General features: G+C 38.9%; 1 protein-coding gene across 1 annotated transcript in view; it reads left to right on the forward strand.

Annotated features, from left to right (window-relative positions):
* The window catches only part of LOC128689461 (MAP/microtubule affinity-regulating kinase 3), a 482,834-nt gene that overhangs the window by 458,710 nt on the left and 4,495 nt on the right, over positions 1–19,629 (forward strand). The window lies entirely within an intron of this gene.

A 19,629-nucleotide genomic window follows, 5' to 3' on the forward strand; every position in this document is an offset into this window, starting at 1 on the left:
GGGGTGTATTTATCATCTTTATATGTTATGCATCGTGTTTATTATATAATTTTGAAAAAATATCATAGATGGATTAATGAAAATGTGTATATTAACATAATATACGACATTTAAATGAGACTCGGTGATTATTATCATTATTAATATGACATGTGGAGATACAGTGGTCCCCCGCTTTTCGTAGTTCCCGGCAATCGTAAAATTCGCCAATCATAGGGGTATTTTCGTATAAATATGGACTCGCTTTTCATAGGTTGACTCGCGAGTCGTAGTTTATCCGGGACGCGTACGCACGGCGTGAGCCATGGCGGCAGCCATTCTGGCATTGTTTACCAGTGAGCAAAGGTCCCCTCACGTGCTCCAGCGAAATATTTCATAATATTCCATTTATTTTAGTGCTTGCAAGTACAGTGGACCCCCGCATAACGATTACCTCCGAATGCGACCAATTATGTAAGTGTATTTATGTAAGTGCGTTTGTACGTGTATGTTTGGGGGTCTGAAATGGACTAATCTACTTCACAATATTCCTTAGGGAATAAATTCGATCAGTACTGGCACCTGAACATAATTATGGAGTGAAAAAATATCGTTAACCGGGGGTCCACTGTAATAAATAAGCTACCATGGCTCCAAAGAAAGCTCCTAGTGCCAAGCCTGTGGTAAAGAAGGTGAGAAATACGATTGAATTTAAGAAAACCATCATTGAACAATGTGAAAGTGGTACAAGTGTGGCCGAACTGTCCAGGATGTATAAGAAACCCTACACAACCTTATGTTCCATAGTGGCCAAGAAAAATGAAATAAAGGATGCTGTTGTTGCAAAGGGAGTAACTATGCTGACAAAAATGAGATCACCAGTACTGGAAGAGGTTGAGAAGTTATTATTGGTGTGGATAAATGAGAAAGAATTAGCAGGAGATACTCTTATGACTTCGTTTATTTGTAAAAAGGCTAGGCAGTTGCATGAAGATTTGGTAAAGAAATTGCCTGCAAATAGTGGTGAAGTGAGTGAATTTAAGGCCAGCAAAGGCTGGTTTGAGAGATTTAAGAACCATACTGGCATACACAGTGTGGTAAGGCATGGTGAGGCTGCCAGTTCGGACCACAAGGCGGCTGAAAAATATGTGCATGAATTCCAGGAGTACATAGAGGCTGAAGGACTGAAACCTGAACAAGTGTTCAATTGTGACGAAACAGGCCTCTTTTGGAAGAAAATGCCAAAGTGGACCTTCATTACACAAGAGGAAAAGGCAATGCCAGGACACAAGCCTATGAAAGACAGGCTGACGCTAATGTTCTGTGCTAATGCTAGTGGGGATTTCAAAGTGAAGCCATTACTAGTGTACAATTCTGAAAATCCCAGAGTGTTCAGGAAAAACAATGTTATGAAGAGTAAATTGTGTGTGTTTTGGAAATCTAATAGTAAGGCATGGGTCACGAGGGAAATTTTCGTTGAGTGGTTCAATGAAGTGTTTGGCCCTAGTGTGAAGGAGTATCTCTTGGAAAAGAAATTGGATCTCAAGTGCATGCTAGTAATGGACAATGCACCTGCTCATCCTCCAAACTTGGATGACCTAATTTTCGAGGAGTTTGGGTTCATCACAGTAAAGTTCTTGCCCCCGAATACCACTCATCTCCTCCAACCCATGGACCAGCAGGTTATTGCAAACTTTAAAAAACTCTACACAAAAGCAATGTTTCACAGGTGTTTGACTGTGACCACAGACACTCACTTGACCCTAAGGGAATTTTGGAGAGAACACTTCAGCATCCTCCACTGCATAACCTTTATAGGTATGGCTTGGGAGGGAGTGACTACCAGGACTTTGAACTCTGCCTGGAGAAAATTGTGGCCAGATTGTGTCGACAAGAGGGATTTTGAAGGATTTGGGACTGACCCTAATGAGCCTATGTCTGTTGTAAAATCAATTGTGGCACTGGGGAGTTCCCTGGGGTTGGATGTGAGTTTGGAGGATGTGGAAGAATTGGTGGTAGACCACAATGAAGAGCTCACCACTGAGGAGCTGCAAGAGCTTCAGCAGGAAGAGCAACAGATTGCAGCTCAGAATCTTGCTGCAGAGGAGGAGGAAGAGAGATGGAAGAAGGTGCCTTCTTCAGAAATTAAAGATATTTTTACTATGTGGGGTAAGATGGAAAGCTTTATGGAGAAACATCACCCTAACAAGGTTGTTGCAAGCCAGGTTGGCAACATGTACAGTGACAAAGTCTTGGGCCATTTTAGGGAAGTGTTAAAGAGACGCCAGAAACAGAGCTTTCTCCACAGTTATTTTGTGAGACAGGACTCCAGTGGCTCTCAAGGTGGTCCTAGTGGCATTAAGAAACAGAGGAGAGAAGCAACCCCAGAAAAGCAAATGGTACCTGAGGTGTTGATGGAAGGGGATTCCCCTTCCAAACTATAAACAGTCCACTCTCTCCTCCTCCTCCAGTCTCCCATACACTAAGAAGAATCTCGAATAAAGGTAAGTGTTATGCTGTTAATGTTTCATTCATCATTTCCCATTGTATTGTTTATGTACTACATGTATATTTCATGTTAAAAATTTTTTTGTTTTAATACTTCTGGGTGTCAGGAACGGATTAATTTTATTTACATTATTTCTTATGGGGAAAATTGATTCGTAAATCGTAAATTTTGTTTTACGTAATAAATCCGTTCCTGGAGGAGCTACTATAAACAAAATTTTCGATTTGCGAATCAATTTTCCCCATAAGAAATAATGTAAATACAATTAATCCGTTCCTGACACCCAGAAGTATTAAAACAAAAAAAATTTTAACATGAAATATACATGTAGTACATAAACAATACAATGGGAAATGATGAATGAAACATTAACAGCATAACACTTACCTTTATTGGAGATTCTTCTTAGTGTATGGGAGACTGGAGGAGGAGAGAGATTAGATTGTTTACAGTTTGGAAGGGGAAACCTCTTCCATCAACACCTCAGGTACTATTTGCTTTTCTGGTGTTGCTTCTCTTCTCTGTTTCTTAATGCCACTAGGACCACCTTGAGAGTCACTGGAGTCCTGTCTCACAAAATAACTTTGGAGAGAGCTCTGTTTCTGGCGTCTCTTTAACGCTTCCCTAAAATGGCCCAAGACTTTGTCACTGTACATGTTGCCAACATGGCTTGCAACAGCCTTGTCAGGGTGATGTTTCTCCATAAAGCTTTCCATCTTACCCCACATAGCAAAAATCTCTTTAATCTCTGAAGAAGGCACCTTCTTCCATCTCTCTTCCTCCTCCTCTGCAGCAAGATTCTGAGCTGCAATCTGTTGCTCTTCCTGCTGAAGCTCTTGCAGCTCCTCAGTGGTGAGCTCTTCATTGTGGTCTTCCACCAATTCTTCCACATCCTCCAAACTCACATCCAACCCCATGGAACTCCCCAGTTCCACAATTGATTTAACAACAGACATAGGCTCATCAGGGTCAGTCCCAGACCCTTCAAAATCCCTCTTGTCGACACAATCTGGCCACAATTTTCTCCAAGCAGAATTCAAAGTCCTGGTAGTCACACTCTCCCAAGCCATACCTATAAGGGTTATGCAGTGGAGGATGCTGAAGTGTTCTCTCCAAAATTTCCTTAGGGTCAAGTGAGTGTCTGTGGTCACAGTCAAGCAACTGTGAAACATTGCTTTGGTGTAGAGTTTTTTTAAATTTTGCAATGACATGCTGGTCCATGGGCTGGAGGAGAGGAGTGGTATTCGGGGGCAAGAACTTTACTGTGATGAACCCAAACTCCTCGAAAATTAGGTCATCCAAGTTTGGAGGATGAGCAGGTGCATTGTCCATTACTAGGAGGCACTTGAGATCCAATTTCTTTTCCAGGAGATACTCCTTCACACTAGGGCCAAACACTTCATTGAACCACTCAACGAAAATTTCTCTTTCATAACATTGTTTTTCCTGAACACTCTGAGATTTTCAAAATGGTACACTAGTAATGGCTTCACTTTGAAATCCCCACTAGTATTAGCACAGAACATGAGCATCAGCCTGTCTTTCACAGGCTTGTGTCCTGGCATTGCCTTTTCCTCCTGTGTAATGAAGGTCCTCTTTGGCATTTTCTTCCAAAAGAGGCCTGTTTCATCACAATTGAACACTTGTTCAGGTTTCAGTCCTTCACTGTTTATGTACTCCTTGAATTCATGCACATACTTTTCAGCCGCTTTGTGGTCCGAACTGGCAGCCTCACCATGCCTTACCACACTGTGTATGCCAGTACAGTTCTTAAATCTCTCAAACCAACCTTTACTGGCCTTAAATTCCCTCACTTCACCACTATTTTCAGGCGATTTCTTTACCAGATCGTTGTGCAACTGCCTAGCCTTTTCACAAATAATCGAAGTCATAAGAGTATCTCCTGCTAATTGTTTCTCATTTATCCACACAAATAATAACTTCTCAACCTCTTTGAGTACTGGTTATCTCATTTTTGTCAGCATAGTTACCCCCTTTGCAACAACAGCATCCTTGATTTCCCTTTTCTTGGCCACTATGGAACATATGGTTGTGTAGGGTTTCTTACACATCCTGGGCAGTTCGACTGCACTTGTGCCACTTTCATATTGTTCAATGATGGTTTTTTTAAATTTAATCGTATTTCTCACCTTCTTTACCACAGGCTTGGCACTAGGAGCTTTCTTTGGAGCCATGGTAACTTATTTAGTACTTGCAAGCACTAAAATGAGTGGAATATTATGAAATATTTCATAGGAGCACGTGAGGGGACCTTCGCTCACTGGTAAACAATGCCAGACTGGTTGCCGCCCTGGCTCACACCGTGCGTACGTGTCCCGGACGAACTACTACTCGCGAGTCAACCTATGATTAGCGAGCCCATGTTTATACGAAAATATCCCTATGATTTCCGAAATCTATGATTCCCGAGAACTACGAAAAGCGAGGGACCACTGTATATGAAATAACCTTTAAAAACACTTGAAATTTTGGAGTTTCCGGACATAATGGAGAGACTTAGTGCTTACGGATCTCACGGAGAATGTAAACAAACCGGGTGGGGCGCGGTGACCGTATTATTAAGTCAGGTGCAGGGAGCCGTATAGCAAGTTTTGGTCGTAATTTGAAATGACCGTATTAGCGGAACACCGTAAAGCAAAACGCCGTAAAGTGGGGCCCTACTGTACATTATACAGCTGACGGTAAGGCATTATCAGCTGGTCTAGACCCCTTTTCAAACCACTGCTTCTAGATTTGTCAGGGTCCTCTTCAGTGAAAAAGTCTGCTAGTTTAGCAGCAGCATGGAACTGCTCATGTAACTGCTGCAATATTAACTCTTTTTCTTTAGGTTCTTCATCATCATCTGTCAACTCCCTCCCTTGTATCTGTGCATTGAGCTCTGCCAGTACAGTGGATCCCCAGCACACGATGGCATCGGCATACGTTAAATCTGGCATACGATTCATTTTAACGCAAAAATTTTGCCTCGCCTCATGCGATTCGTCTGTGCGCGCCTCAGCTGCCCCGTGGGTGCCAGTGTTTACAAGCCAGCCAGTGCGGCATCATCCACGCATACAATCGGAACATTTCATATTATCACAGCGTTTTTAGTGATTGTACCTGCAAAATAAGTCACCATGGGCCCCAAGAAAGCTTCTAGTGCCAACCGTGCAGTAAAAAAGGTGAAAATTATTATGGAAATGAAAGAGATAATTGCTGCTGCACCATGGTCAGCTGTACCACGGTCAGCTGTTGCTGCACCACAGTCAGCTGCTGCTGCACCACAGTCAGCTGCTGCTGCACCATGGTCAGCTGTTGCTGCACCAGTCAGCTGTTGCTGCACCAGTCAGCTGTTGCTAAACCATGGTGAGCTGCTGCTGCACCACAGTCAGCTGTTGCTAAACCACGGTGAGCTGCTGCTGCACCACAGTCAACTGTTGCTGCACCACAGTCATCTGTTGCTGCACCACGGTCAGCTGTTGCTGCACCACGGTCAGCTGTTGCTGCACCACAGTCAGCTGCTGCTACACCATCAGCTGCTGCTGCACCACGGTCAGCTGTTGCTGCACCACGGTCAGCTGTTGCTGCACCACAGTCAGCTGCTGCTACACCATCAGCTGCTGCTGCACCACAGTCAGCTGTTGCTGCACCAGTCAGCTGTTGCTGAACCACGGTGAGCTGCTGCTGCACCACAGTCAGCTGCTGCTACACCAGCGTCATCTGTTGCTGCACCACGGTCAGCTGCTGCTGCACCATGGTCAGCTGGTCCTAGTGGCATTAAAAGAAGAAGGGAAGTAACCCCGGAAAAGGACGTGCTACCTAAAGTCCTAATGGAAGGGGATTCCCCTTCTAAACATTAACAACTTCCATACTCTCCCCTCCTCCCATCCCATCAATCATCACCAGATCTTCAATAAAGGTAAGTGTCAGTTTGTGTGTATTAAAATTAATATTTCATGTGGTAAAAATTTTTATTTTTTTTTCATACTTTGTGGTGTCTTGCACGAATTAATTTGATTTCCATTATTTCTTATGGGGAAAATTAACCCCTTCAGGGTCCAAGGCCAAAATCTGAAGTGGTGCTCCAATGTCTAAGAAATTTTGAAAAAAAAAAAAAAAATTATTTTTTTCTTACAGAATTAAAGAGTATATTTTTGTGAAGGTAATAAGACAAAAAAAAAAAAAAAATTCTGATCAGTACTTACCGAGATAAAGCGGCGGGAAGTTGACGCAAAATGACTGTGTGGCGGCAACATCAGTGACTTCCGCAAAATCCCATTTTTTTTATTTTATGTTTTTTATACTTTTTTATTTTCTATTTTTTTTTTTTTTTTTTTTTCTAATAACATTTGTGGCCTGTGAGACCAGTATAATGTATAAGTGTACACTCATTGTATTCAACACAATAACTGCACTAATTTTTTTATCATTATATTGCTTACAAAACTTGTTTACAAGTTTATTGTAAACAAAACGATGAAAATATTAGTGCGGTTATTGTGTTGAATACAACAGTACCATATGGTACAATGGTGCCATAGGGTGCAGTTGTACCATCTGGTACAATGGCACCATATACAATGGTACCATATGGTACAATGGCACATGATACAATGGTACCATATGATACAATGGTATCATATGGTATAATGGCACCATTTGGTACAATGGTACCATATGATACAATGGTACCATATGATGCAATGGTACCTTATGGTACCATATTGTACATTGTACCATACAGTACAATGATACCATATGGTTCATTGTACCATATGGTACTGTTGTATTCAACACAATAAACACTAATATTTTCATTATTATTTTGTTTACAATAATTGTTTACAACAAAAATATGCAAAAATGTTGTATATTAGTAATGTTCTATTATATATTTACAAGTGTACAGGAACCTGACGTATTCCTTGAGGTGGATGACAAAGCACTTTGTCTCTGAAACTGTGGAGTCAGTAGCTTGCTTGTGTCGCCACTCACTCAGTCTTGGCTGGTGTCTCATGCCACCAACACCTATTGACCGTATGGTACATGGTATCATATGTTACAGGGTACCATATGGTACATTGTACTATATGGTATAGGGTACCATGCAGTACAGGATAACATATGGTACAGGGTTAGCATATGGCACAGGGTACCATATGGCACAGGATACCATATTGTACAGGGTACCATATGGTACAGGGTACCATACAATACAGGACACCATATGGTACAGATACAGGGATAACTATTGAAATAACTCACCCTGACTTTTTTGGGTTATCCCAAGATTTTATACGTATGCTGCTATGTATGATAATCTACGTAATTGTATTTCTGTACACCTGAATAAACTTACTCAAGTGCATGTGGCATCATAAGTAAATTTATTTAGTTATACACAAATAAAGTTACATAGAATATCATACTTAGCAGCATATGTTTGGAGAACCTAGGATAACCCAAAAAAGTCAGACTTATTTCCATTAGGGTCCCTGTACCATATGGTACAATGTACCATATGGTACAATGTACTATATGGTACATTGTACCATATACCATTGTATGACATGGCACCATTGTACCATATGGCACAATGGTACCATATGGTTCAAAACCATAGAATTCCTCTTCAGCTCCACTTCCATCAGTCTTAGAACTGTAAGTTGTGAAGAGGAGAGTCAGAATTCACCCTGAGAGTGAGTGGGGAGTGAGAGCTTCCTTGCTGCCAGGCACTATGAACAAAGCTACTTTGCCGGCATTCCCACAATGCCATGCGGGCGTCCAGATTTTTTCTATGGTGTGCACACTGACCACCCAGACCCATTCTCTCAGATGTAGGCCTACCAGCCTTCTCATGCTAAATTTGACGCCGCTAGAATTTTGGCGTAGATCTACGGTTTGGACCCTGAACGTAAAGCCGTAGATGTATGGGACGGACCCTGGAAGGGTTAAAAAGAGATTGGACAAATATATGAGTGGGAGGGGATGGGTATGCTTGGTGTCGTGGGTACATAACATTAGAAAGGAGGAACACTGCATTAGGCCTGTTGGCCCATACTAAGCAGGTCCTTCACAGATCCAACCCATTAACAGAATAAGCGTACCCAAGCAATAAGCATTGACAATGCTGTTTACTCATCTTGACTGTGTGGTAATGGAGGTACAGGAAGCTGACATCAAAGAAATGCTGAACACTGACAGTGATGCACCTGTTGTGCATTCCTTGAGTGATGGTGAAATTAGATGAATTGTGATATATAAATAAGCCGTAGAGTTGATATTATCATCATATTGAAGTATTTTGCCATGCCTCCTAAGAGCAGGAATTCCGCTGGAACGGATTAATGCCATTTCAATTAATTTAAATGGGGAAAATTGACTCAGCATACGAACAAATCGGGATACGAACGAGGTCAAGGAACGGATTAAATTCGTAAGCTGCGGTTCCATCGTATTTTGTTTGTGTTGTAATCTAGGTATACAACACTGAAGATATTTTGGTTTTAGAACAAAATTCCTGGTCCTAACAAGTCTGGAATAGTGTAGTAGAGTGCTGCAGCTACAGCATTATTATTATTATTAGTAGTAGTAGTAGTACTGAGATATTAGTACAATAAGTAGTAATAATGCAGTAGAATAAAGGAAGTCATCAGCAAGTACCTGTAATTGCTTCTCAAGGGATGTTAATTAGAACCATAGCAGTAAAATTATGAGATATGTTAAGGATACTTTTGTCTTAGTAGCAATAAGAAAAGGTTTAGGCAGTGGTTTCAATCTCTACTTGAGGCTGGTGAGGGACTCTTGATTCTAGAAAGTGAACCTATCTATCCTTTGGATCAAACCTGTTTACCTTCCAGTAGCTGTATTACCCCTATGGGTTTAGCACTCCACTAGCTGGATAATAATAGTTAATTTGCCAAAATCTGTATTGTTTTTCTGGGATACTCATTTGAGAAGTGATCCTCAGATACTTGTGACCACAGGTGTCTGAGTATGGCTGTCCAACTAAGTTGAATGGCTATACATGTATATCATTTTTACCCAGCAACAAGGTGGAAGATGACTCAAGAAATTGTAATGACATGATTGCAAACAAACCATACCACGGGCATATTCCAGGGATCGTTTGTCAAGTGTCAGATGTTCCTTGATACTGCCATATCCAGTGTTGCATTTTCCAGGGACCATTTTTTCAAAGTCTCAGGTTTAACCCTTTGAGGGTTTCGGCCATACTAGTACAGCGTACGACCCAGGGTTTTTGACGTACTAGTACGCCTAAATTCTAGCACCCTCAAATCTAGTGGGAGAAAGCTGGTAGGCATACATATGAAAGAATGGGTCTATGTGGTCAGTGTGTGCAGTATAAAAAAAATCCTGCAGCACACAGTGCATAATGAGAAAAACTTAGACCGTGTTTTTGGAATAAAACAGTGATTTTGCACTGTATTTTCGTATGGTATTTATTATTGTATTCTAGTTTTCTTGGTCTCATTTTATAGAATGGAAGACATATTACAGAAATTGAAATGATTTTGACTGGTTTTACAATGAAAAGCACCTTGAAATTGAGCTCAAAGTAGCAGAAATGTTTGATTTTTACCAAAGTTCAAAAGTAAACAAATCATGCCAAGCGTCCATTACACGTCAACTGGTGAGTCTAATATTCTTTCACAAGTGCGCTGATATTATTTATACCATTTCTACACTAATGCAGTAGTCTGCATAACAGTAAATCTTCTATTTTTTGTAAGAATAAAAATTCAAAGTGGAAAGCTAAAGAAATATAAGAGGGGCCTAGGGATGTGACTAACAAACAGAGGAAATGTTATTTTAGTGCCAGGAATGTCTTTCTTGTTTATTCTGGACCCTATTTGGAAATTGGCATCTTTTGAAATTTGTGTGAAATTGGCAAAATTGCTAAATTCTGACCAATGTATTGGATAGTTGAAATCAGTAAATGGGTGGTTTCTTGTTCTCATTCAATAGAAAAAAATGGAGTTCTAGAGAAATAGTTATGATTTTTGTCGACTAGTACACAGGAATTGGCCGAAAATAGGGCTCAGAGTGGACAAAATCGCCGATGCGTAAACATCGTCGAGACCGCTAACTTCGCGAGAGCATAATTCCATAAGTTTTCTACCAAAGTTCATACTTTTGGTGTCATTATGATCGGGAAAAGATTCTCTATCTCCATTAGTTTTTTTTTTTTTTTTTCCGACCCTGAGAACAAATCTCGGAGAGGGCCTGTCGACCCTAAATTCACTTGTACATAAATAACAAAAAATGCAGATTACTATATAAAATTAAATTATATTTTAACTAAACAAAGAGATACTATTTTAATTTTGAAGGAAACTGTGTTTTCCTAAGGTAAGGAGTTCTTTCTTTGCTTCTTTTAAATACATACCACTATAAAATGATCATAAGATTTTACTGAAAATGACCTCAGTTAATTTTGCTCACCTACAGCTGCCCTCTCAGGGTCATGTAAACTATGATCACCTCTGATAAAGCTGAATTATAAAGAAATACTGTACAGCCTGTCTTTAGGCTGGTTCATATGGATTCATTTTTCTGTATATGATCTCTTGGTGCATGTTTGAAATACTAATAAATTTTTAGTGCAAATCAATTAAGAAATGTGGAAGTTTCTCTTAAAATGCCTGTTTTAATTTAGCTTGATCACATGATCACTTAAGTTAAAAGCAAACTATAGAATTAGGATTATGAAGGTCATGATCATGTCTTAAAACATCATCCAATGCACACTTGCCCTACCAAACCAATGCTTCTCCCCCCCCCCCCTCTTCATATTGACAGTATGTATGGCTTCCTTTGTGAATATCCCTGTTTTGTGAATTCTGTATGAGTACTGTATTAAATATTAAGGACAGCCTTTAGTGGTATACATTGTCATGGTTCAAGTGTACCTATAAGAACATACCTTTTGAATTTGTAAGGAACACAACACACAGTAGTAATTAGTGCTGTTGTCATAACTCAACTGTAATAACTATCTTAGTAGCATGCTGTGCTTTTTGTAATCAGTTCATCCTTTAGGACTGTGTTTTATTTTTATTATCACACTGGCCGATTCCCACCAAGGCAGGGTGGCCCGAAAAAGAAAAACTTTCACCATCATTCACTCCATCACTGTCTTGCCAGAAGGGTGCTTTACACTACAGTTTTTAAACTGCAACATTAACACCCCTCCTTCAGAGTGCAGGCACTGTACTTCCCATCTCCAGGACTCAAGTCCGGCCTGCCGGTTTCCCTGAACCCCTTCATAAATGTTACTGTGTGTATGTATAAAATCTTGGTCATCACGTTAGTTCTCCTTGCCTGTAATTTCTCTAAATAGTACTGTTAACCCTTTGATTGTTTTCGACGTATAAATACGTCTTACGAGCCAATGTTTCTGATGTATATATACTCAATAATTCTAGCGGCTTCAAATCAAGCGGGAGAAAGCTGGTAGGCCCACATGTGAGAGAATGGGTCTGTGTGGTCAGTGTGCACCACATAAAAAAGATCCTGCAGCACACATTGCGTAATGAGAAAAAAAACTGATCATTTTTTTGGAATAAAACGCCGACTTTGAGGTGTATTTTTGTATAGTATTTATCGTTGTATTCGCGTTTTCATGGTCTTAGGTGATAAAATGGAAAACATATTACAGAAATAGAGATGATTTTCATTACTTTGACGATGAAAACGACCTTGAAACTGAGCTCAAAGTAGCGGAAATGTTCGATTTTTACCAATGTTCAGGAGTAAATAAATCACACCACACGTCCAATACACGTCAACTGGGGAGTCTAATATTCTTTCACTAGTGCACTGATATTATTTATACCATTTTTACAATAATGCAGTAGTCTGCATAACAGTAAATTTTGTATTTTTTTGTATGAATAAAAAATCAAAATAGAAAGCAATAATAATATAAGAGGGGCCTAGGGATGTGACTAATGAAGAGAGCATATGTTATTTTAGTGCCACGAATGTCTACCTTGTTTATTCTGAACCCTATTTTGAAATTGGCATATTTTTTTAGTTTGCGTGAAATTGGCCAAATTGCCAATTTCTGACCACCATATTGGGTAGTCCAAATTAGTAAATGGGAGGTTTCTTGTACTCAGCTGATAGATAAAATGGAGTTCTAAAGAAATAGCTATGAGTTTGGTCAACTGGAACAATGGAATTGGCTGAAAATAGGGCTCAAAGTCGGCGAAATCGCCGATACGCATATGTTGCTGAGACCGCTAACTTCGCGGGAGCATAATTCCATGAGTTTTCGACCAAATTTCGAACTTTTGGTGTCATTACCATCGAGAAAAGATTATCATTTCATAAGAAAAAATAATTTTTTTTTTTTTTTTTTTTTTTTTTTTTTTTTTTTTTTTTTTTTTTTTTTTTTTTTTTTTTTTTTTTCAAAAATTGAGTGACATAGAATGACAGTTTCAGAAAGGGGCCTGAAACAGTCAAAGGGTTAAACTATTCAGGCTTTATTTAACCCTTTGACTGTTGCAACCCCAAATCCTGAGATGTCTCCTGATGTCGAAAATTTTTTGAAAAAAAAAAAAAAAAAAATTCTTATGAAATGATAGAGAATCTTTTCTCGATGGTAATGACACCAAAAGAACGAAATTTGATGGAAAACTTACGGAATTACACTCGTGAAGTTAGCAACCTCGGTGATATTTACGAATTGGTGATTTCGCCCACTTTGAGCCTTATTTTTGGCTAATTCCATTGTTCCAATCAACCAAACTCATAGCTATTTCTTTAGAACTCCATTTGTTCTATCGATTGAGTACAAGAAACTGCCCATTTACCGATTTCAACTACCCAATAACATGGTCAGAAATTGCAATTTGGCCAATTTCACGCAAATTAAAAAAATGTGCAAATTTCAAAATAGGGTCCAGAATGAACAATGCAGACATTCCTGGCTCTAAAATAACATTTTCTTTGTTCACCAGTCAGGTCTCAAAGCACCTCTTGATATTAATCATGCTTTCTATTTTGAATTTTTATGCAAACAAAAAATAGATTTACTGTTATGCAGACTACCGCAATATTGTAATAATTGTATAAATAATGTCAACCCATTCATGACTGCATATTAGAATGGCAAGTTGGACATTTATTGGACAAAGACATCATTTGTTTACTTTTGAACATTGGTAAAAATCAAACATTTCCCCTACTTTGACCTCCATTTCTAGGTTCTTTTTATAGTAAAACCAATCAAAATCGCCTCTATTTCTATGTTTTCCATTCTGTCAAATGAGACCAAGAAAATAAGAATACAATCATAAATACTATACGAAAATGCACCACAAAGTCAGCATTTTAATCCAAAAACATGGTCGGAGTTTTTTTTTTTCTCATTATGCACTGCATGCTGCAGGATTTTTTTTTATATGGCGCACACTGACCACACAGTCCCATTCTCTCACATGTGGGCCTACCAGCTTTCTCCTGCTTGATTTGAAGCCACTAGAATTTTTGAGAATATAAACGTCAAACACAGTGGCTTGTAAGATGACCAAAGCAGTCAAAGGGTTGAGGGCAAAATGAAGAAGTAAAAGAAGAGAAAAATCAGTATTCATACACTGTGCAGTAACATATCCAGCATATGCCACTCTCTTTACAATGAATGATAAAAGACTTTATAATGCTTATTATGAGCGCACACTATTAACCCTTTCAGGGTTGGTGCTGTACTAGTATGGCTTGCACGCCAGGGTTGGTGCCGTACTAGTATGCATAAATTCTAGCGCCTTCAAATCTAGCGAGAGAAAGCTGGTAGGTCTACATATGAAAGAATAAGTCTGTGGTCAGTGTGTGCAGTATAGAAAAAATCCTGCAGCACACAGTGCATAATGAGAAAAAAAAAACTCCGACCGTGTTTTTGGTTTACAACGGCGAATTTGCAGTGTATTTTCGTATGCTATTTATGGTTGTATTCTAGTTTTCCTGGTCTCACTTTATAGAATGGAAGACATATTATGGAAATTAAGATGATTTTGATTGGTTTCACAATGAAAAGTACCTTGAAATTGAGCTCAAAGTAGCAGAAATGTTCGATTTTTGCCAAAGTTCAAAAGTAGACAAAACATGCCATGCGTCCAATACACGTCAACTGGTGAGTCTAATATTCTTTCACAAGTGCGCTGATATTATTTATACCATTTCTACACTAATGCAGTAGTCTGCATAACAGTAAATCTTCTAATTTTTGTGAGAATAAAAATTCAAAGTGGAAAGCAAAAGAAATGTAACATAGGCCTGGGGACATGACTAATGAACAGAAGAAATGTTATTTTCGTGCCAGGAATGTCTCTTGTTTATTCTGGACCCTGTTTGGAAATTGGCATCTTTTGAAATTTGTGTGAAATTGGCAAAATTGCCAATTTCTGACCACTTATTGTATAGTTGAAATGGGTAAATGGGTGGGTTCTTGTACTCATTCGATAGAAAAAATGGAGTACTAGCAAAATAGTTACGATTTTTGTCGACTGGTACGTTGGAATTGGCCAAAAATAGGGCTCAAAGTGGGCAAAATCGCCAGTGTGTAAACATGAAAACCGCCAACTTCACCAGAGCATAATTCCATAAGTTTTCCATCAAATTTCATACTTTTGGTCTCATTATGATAGGGAAAAATTCTCTATCATTCCATAAGATGTTTCCGACCCTCAGAACAAGTTTAGGAGAGGGCCTGCCGACCCTGAAAGGGTTAAATGTGCAGATCCAGGATGGCCTCAGTGATTGGGGTCTTGACATAACCTTCCAGGAAATTAACCCTTTGACTGTCACAACCCCCAATCCTGAGGTGTCTACTGGTGTCGCAAAATTTAAAAAAAAAAAAAAAAAAATCTTATGAAATGATAGAGAATCTTTTCCCGATTGTAATGACACCAAAAAAACGAAATTTGATGGAAAACTGATGGAATTATGCTCTCGCGAAGTTAGCGACCTCAGCGCTGTTTACAAATCGGCGATTTCGCCCACTTTGAGCCCTATTTTCGGCTAATTCCATTGTACCAGTCGCCCAAACTCATAGCTATTTCTTTAGAGCTCCATTTTTTCTATCGATTGAGTACAAGAAACTGCCCATTTACCAATTTCAACTACCTAATAATGTGGTCAGAAATTTGCAATTTGGCCAATTTCACGAAAACTAAAAAATATGACAATTTCAAAATAAGGTCCAGAATGAACAATGCAGACATTCCTGGCTCTAAAATAACATTTTCTTTGCTCATCAGTCATGTCTCCAGGCCCCTCTGATATTACTCTTGTTTTCTATTTTGAATTTTTATTCAAACAAAAAATAGAAGACTTACTACTATGCAGACTACTGCAATACTGTAATAATTGTATAAATAACATCAACCCATTCATGACTGCATATTAAAATGGCTATTTGGACATTTATTGGACAATGGCATCATTTGTTTACTTTTGAACATTGGCAAAAATCAAACATTTCTCCTACTTTGAGCTCCATTTCTAGGTTCTTTTTATAGTAAAATCAATCAAAATCACCTCTATTTCTATAACATGTTTTCCATTCTATCAAATGAGACCAGGAAAACGAGAATACAACCATAAGTACTATACGAAAATAGACCACAAAGTCGGCATTTTAATTAAAAAAAACGGTCGGAGTTTTTTTTTCTCATTATGCACTGTGTGCTCCAGGATTCTTTTTATATGGTGCACACTGACCACACAGACTCATTCTCTCACATGTGGGCCTACCAGCTTTCTCCTGCTTGATTTGAAGCCGCTAGAATTTATGAGTATATATACGTCAAACACGGTACCTCGTAAGACGTATATATACGGCCGCGACAGTCAAAGGGTTAAATTCTTTACTGGTCCTCCTTATCTGGTCCTTGAGGTACATTTGTGTAAATGTATGGAGGAGAACCCTTAACCCATAAATAATGGACCTATATTAATTAAGCATGATGTCCATCATTCATACAAAATTAAGGCCTCCATGGAAACAGTAAGAAATAACACTTTCAAATTATACAGAGTTTTGAAGTGTGCTACCTGTTTGAGGAGTATTGCATAGTCTTACACATCTAAATACACAGTGCATCATTCAGTAATGCACTTGAAATAGTTGAAGTGAATGGATTAAGAAGGCAAACTTCTCTTTGTAGTTAAAATCTTGCTAATTCAGCTACATTTGTGATTGTTTGTTCATTGGCAATCATTCAGAGCTTCTCTCCTGAAACTTTTATGCATACCTATCAAAAAATACAGGAATGACACTGGTTATTTTTTATTCTACAGACTTTGAAGTTCAATAAACACTATGAATACATTGGTTATCATATAACAGTTTCACTATGTAATAGTCCACATAATTTAATAGTAAAAATTAATTGACATGCCTGTGACACAATACTGGTAGTCATTTACATGAATCTGTTAAATTTACAATTTAACTTGTATGTGATTTGCTTTTCTTCACAAAACATTATTTATTTTGTATATAGCACAACTGGTTTCATTGTCACTCCTCCCTAAAATACTAGTAGACAGTATTATTAGTTTTATGTTGCCTCTAAAATGCTTCCTATCCCCATGACTACCATAATGTTACTAGACACATGTTATATCAAAAAAAATTATTGGACATAAATTAGGAGCATAGCTAAAATGCTGTCCTGATGCATATTAAATTTGGGAGGTTGAAATCTCCAAGGAGGCTAATACTTGGTGTAAGATCCTTAGATAAACATCCATTGATATTCTTTATCAGTTCAGTGATTTCATCTGCCGTTGACACTGGTAGCTTGTGCCAGAGGGTAGGGTAATTACACAGTGCTTTTACCATGTTTTGTTTTCTGCATTTACATCAAGTATTCCTGAGGAAGGGTTGTTGAGGTGGTTCGGACATGTAGAGAGAATGGAGCGAAACAGAATGACTTCAAGAGTGTATCAGTCTGTAGTGGAAGGAAGGCGGGGTAGGGGTCGGCCTAGGAAGGGTTGGAGGGAGGGGGTAAAGGAGGTTTTGTGTGCGAGGGGCTTGGACTTCCAGCAGGCATGCGTGAGCGTGTTTGATAGGAGTGAATGGAGACAAATGGTTTTTAATACTTGACGTGCTGTTGGAGTGTGAGCAAAGTAACATTTATGAAGGGATTCAGGGAAACCGGCAGGCCGGACTTGAGTCCTGGAGATGGGAAGTACAGTGCCTGCACTCTGAAGGAGGGGTGTTAATGTTGCAGTTTAAAAACTGTAGTGTAAAGCACCCTTCTGGCAAGACAGTGATGGAGTGAATGATGGTGAAAGTTTTTCTTTTTCGGGCCACCCTGCCTTGGTGGGAATCGGCCGGTGTGATAATAAATAAAAAAAATATATTTCTGCCATACCATTAATAATTTTTTTACAGTTCTCTGCAAATAAACAGGTTATTAAATTAGTCACCAGAAGATCGTGTAAATGAAATCTGGGGAAGCTTGTGTTATGCACTAGCAAACTACAGTGTAAATAGATTTAAACTATAAGGATGGAAGAATGTTATGAAAGTTATTTACAACATGTGTAATGACAAAGTTGGAATATGTAGTAACTGTGTGGTTCCCACACCACAAAAAAAGTGCAGTCAGAAAGGTCCAAAAAGGGTTGTGAAATGCCTGTTAGAACTGAAAAATATGGGTTATGATGAAAGGTTGTTAACACTAAAGATGCCCATCTGTCTGATAAAAGGAATTGAGGAGTTGTGATAACCACATACATGATTATAAAAAATAGGAAACAATTGACAAAGATTTTCCTACAGGAAGAAGAGGTCATAGCTAGAAACTAAGAAAGATGGAGTGCTAGTCAGATATTAAAAAGTTAAGTTACCAGAGGAGGAAGATGGAGTATGAACATAGCTCTCTTTATTTTAGCTACAGATGGGTACACACACCCTAGTCTTTTGTTTGGTCTATAGACAGCACCCCTTAGGGAAGTACTACCACATTGTCATAGGAGTATGGAACAGAAGTCTGTTAGGTGCTTTGCAATGGCATAATTACTGGTCATTTCTTACCTCTTTAATGCTTAGTACCGACTTTCAGTATACATTTACCCTTGTTATCCTGTGTGCCATATATTTTATAGTATTTATCCTGTGGTGTTACCATTGTTTCCCTTTTGGAAATGGGTTAGAATTATTCTTTCATAAGCCATGTGTCTTGTGCAAGACAAGTACAGTGGACCCCCGCTTAACGATCACCTCCCAATGCGACCAATTATGTAAGTGTATTTATGTAAGTGCGTTTGTACGTGTATGTTTGGGGATCTGAAATGGACTAATCTACTTCACAATATTCCTTATGGGAACAAATTCGGTCAGTACTGGCACCTGAACATACTTCTGGAGTGAAAAAATATTGTTAACCGGGGGTCCACTGTATTTGTATGGTTATCAATATATTGAAGGTGCTACCCAAGGGGTACCAGGGTTGTTTCAATGACATTTCTGTCAAGTTAATTTTTCTAAGTTTGGTTTAATTTGGCGCAGCATCATTGATACAGTTATAGAACCCTGTAATAACCTTTTTTGTATTATTTAAATAAGAATTCTATTCAAGTTTTTGTAATGTCATAGGGTTTTCATCTGTATGCCAATGAGCAGCTTGTTGGAATTTGACAGTATATAATCGCTGAATAGCTCTCATATCTAGTTTAACATTTATTATTATTGAACTCTGAAGGTATACAATATCTATATGCTTGAATTATGTATTTCAGGATATACCAGTGCATTATTGTAGAAATTAAGTATTATATATGTAGTATATCCCCCATTCCTCTTTCTGCCTCCCTGTTTCCTTCCCTTCTTCCTAATCCACCCTTGCCTCTCTATTTCCTTCTTCCTCCCCTTTTCCCCAAATTACCCCCGGCCTTCCTCAGACTTTTTCCTTTTTCCCTCCTTCCCCCTCTCTTCCTCCCTGCTTTCTTCCCTTCCTCTTCTCCCTCCCACTCTAATCCCTCATCCTCACACTCCTGCCTCCCCTTCTTTCATCTCACCTTCCTTTATCCTCCCTCTAACTCCTGCCTTTCTCATTCCCCTCTCTCTTTATATTCTTTCATTGTTTCTGTATTTCTGTTTCCCC

The sequence above is a fragment of the Cherax quadricarinatus genome, chromosome 18 (assembly GCF_038502225.1).
Source record: "Cherax quadricarinatus isolate ZL_2023a chromosome 18, ASM3850222v1, whole genome shotgun sequence".
Classification (NCBI taxonomy): Eukaryota; Metazoa; Arthropoda; class Malacostraca; order Decapoda; family Parastacidae; genus Cherax; species Cherax quadricarinatus.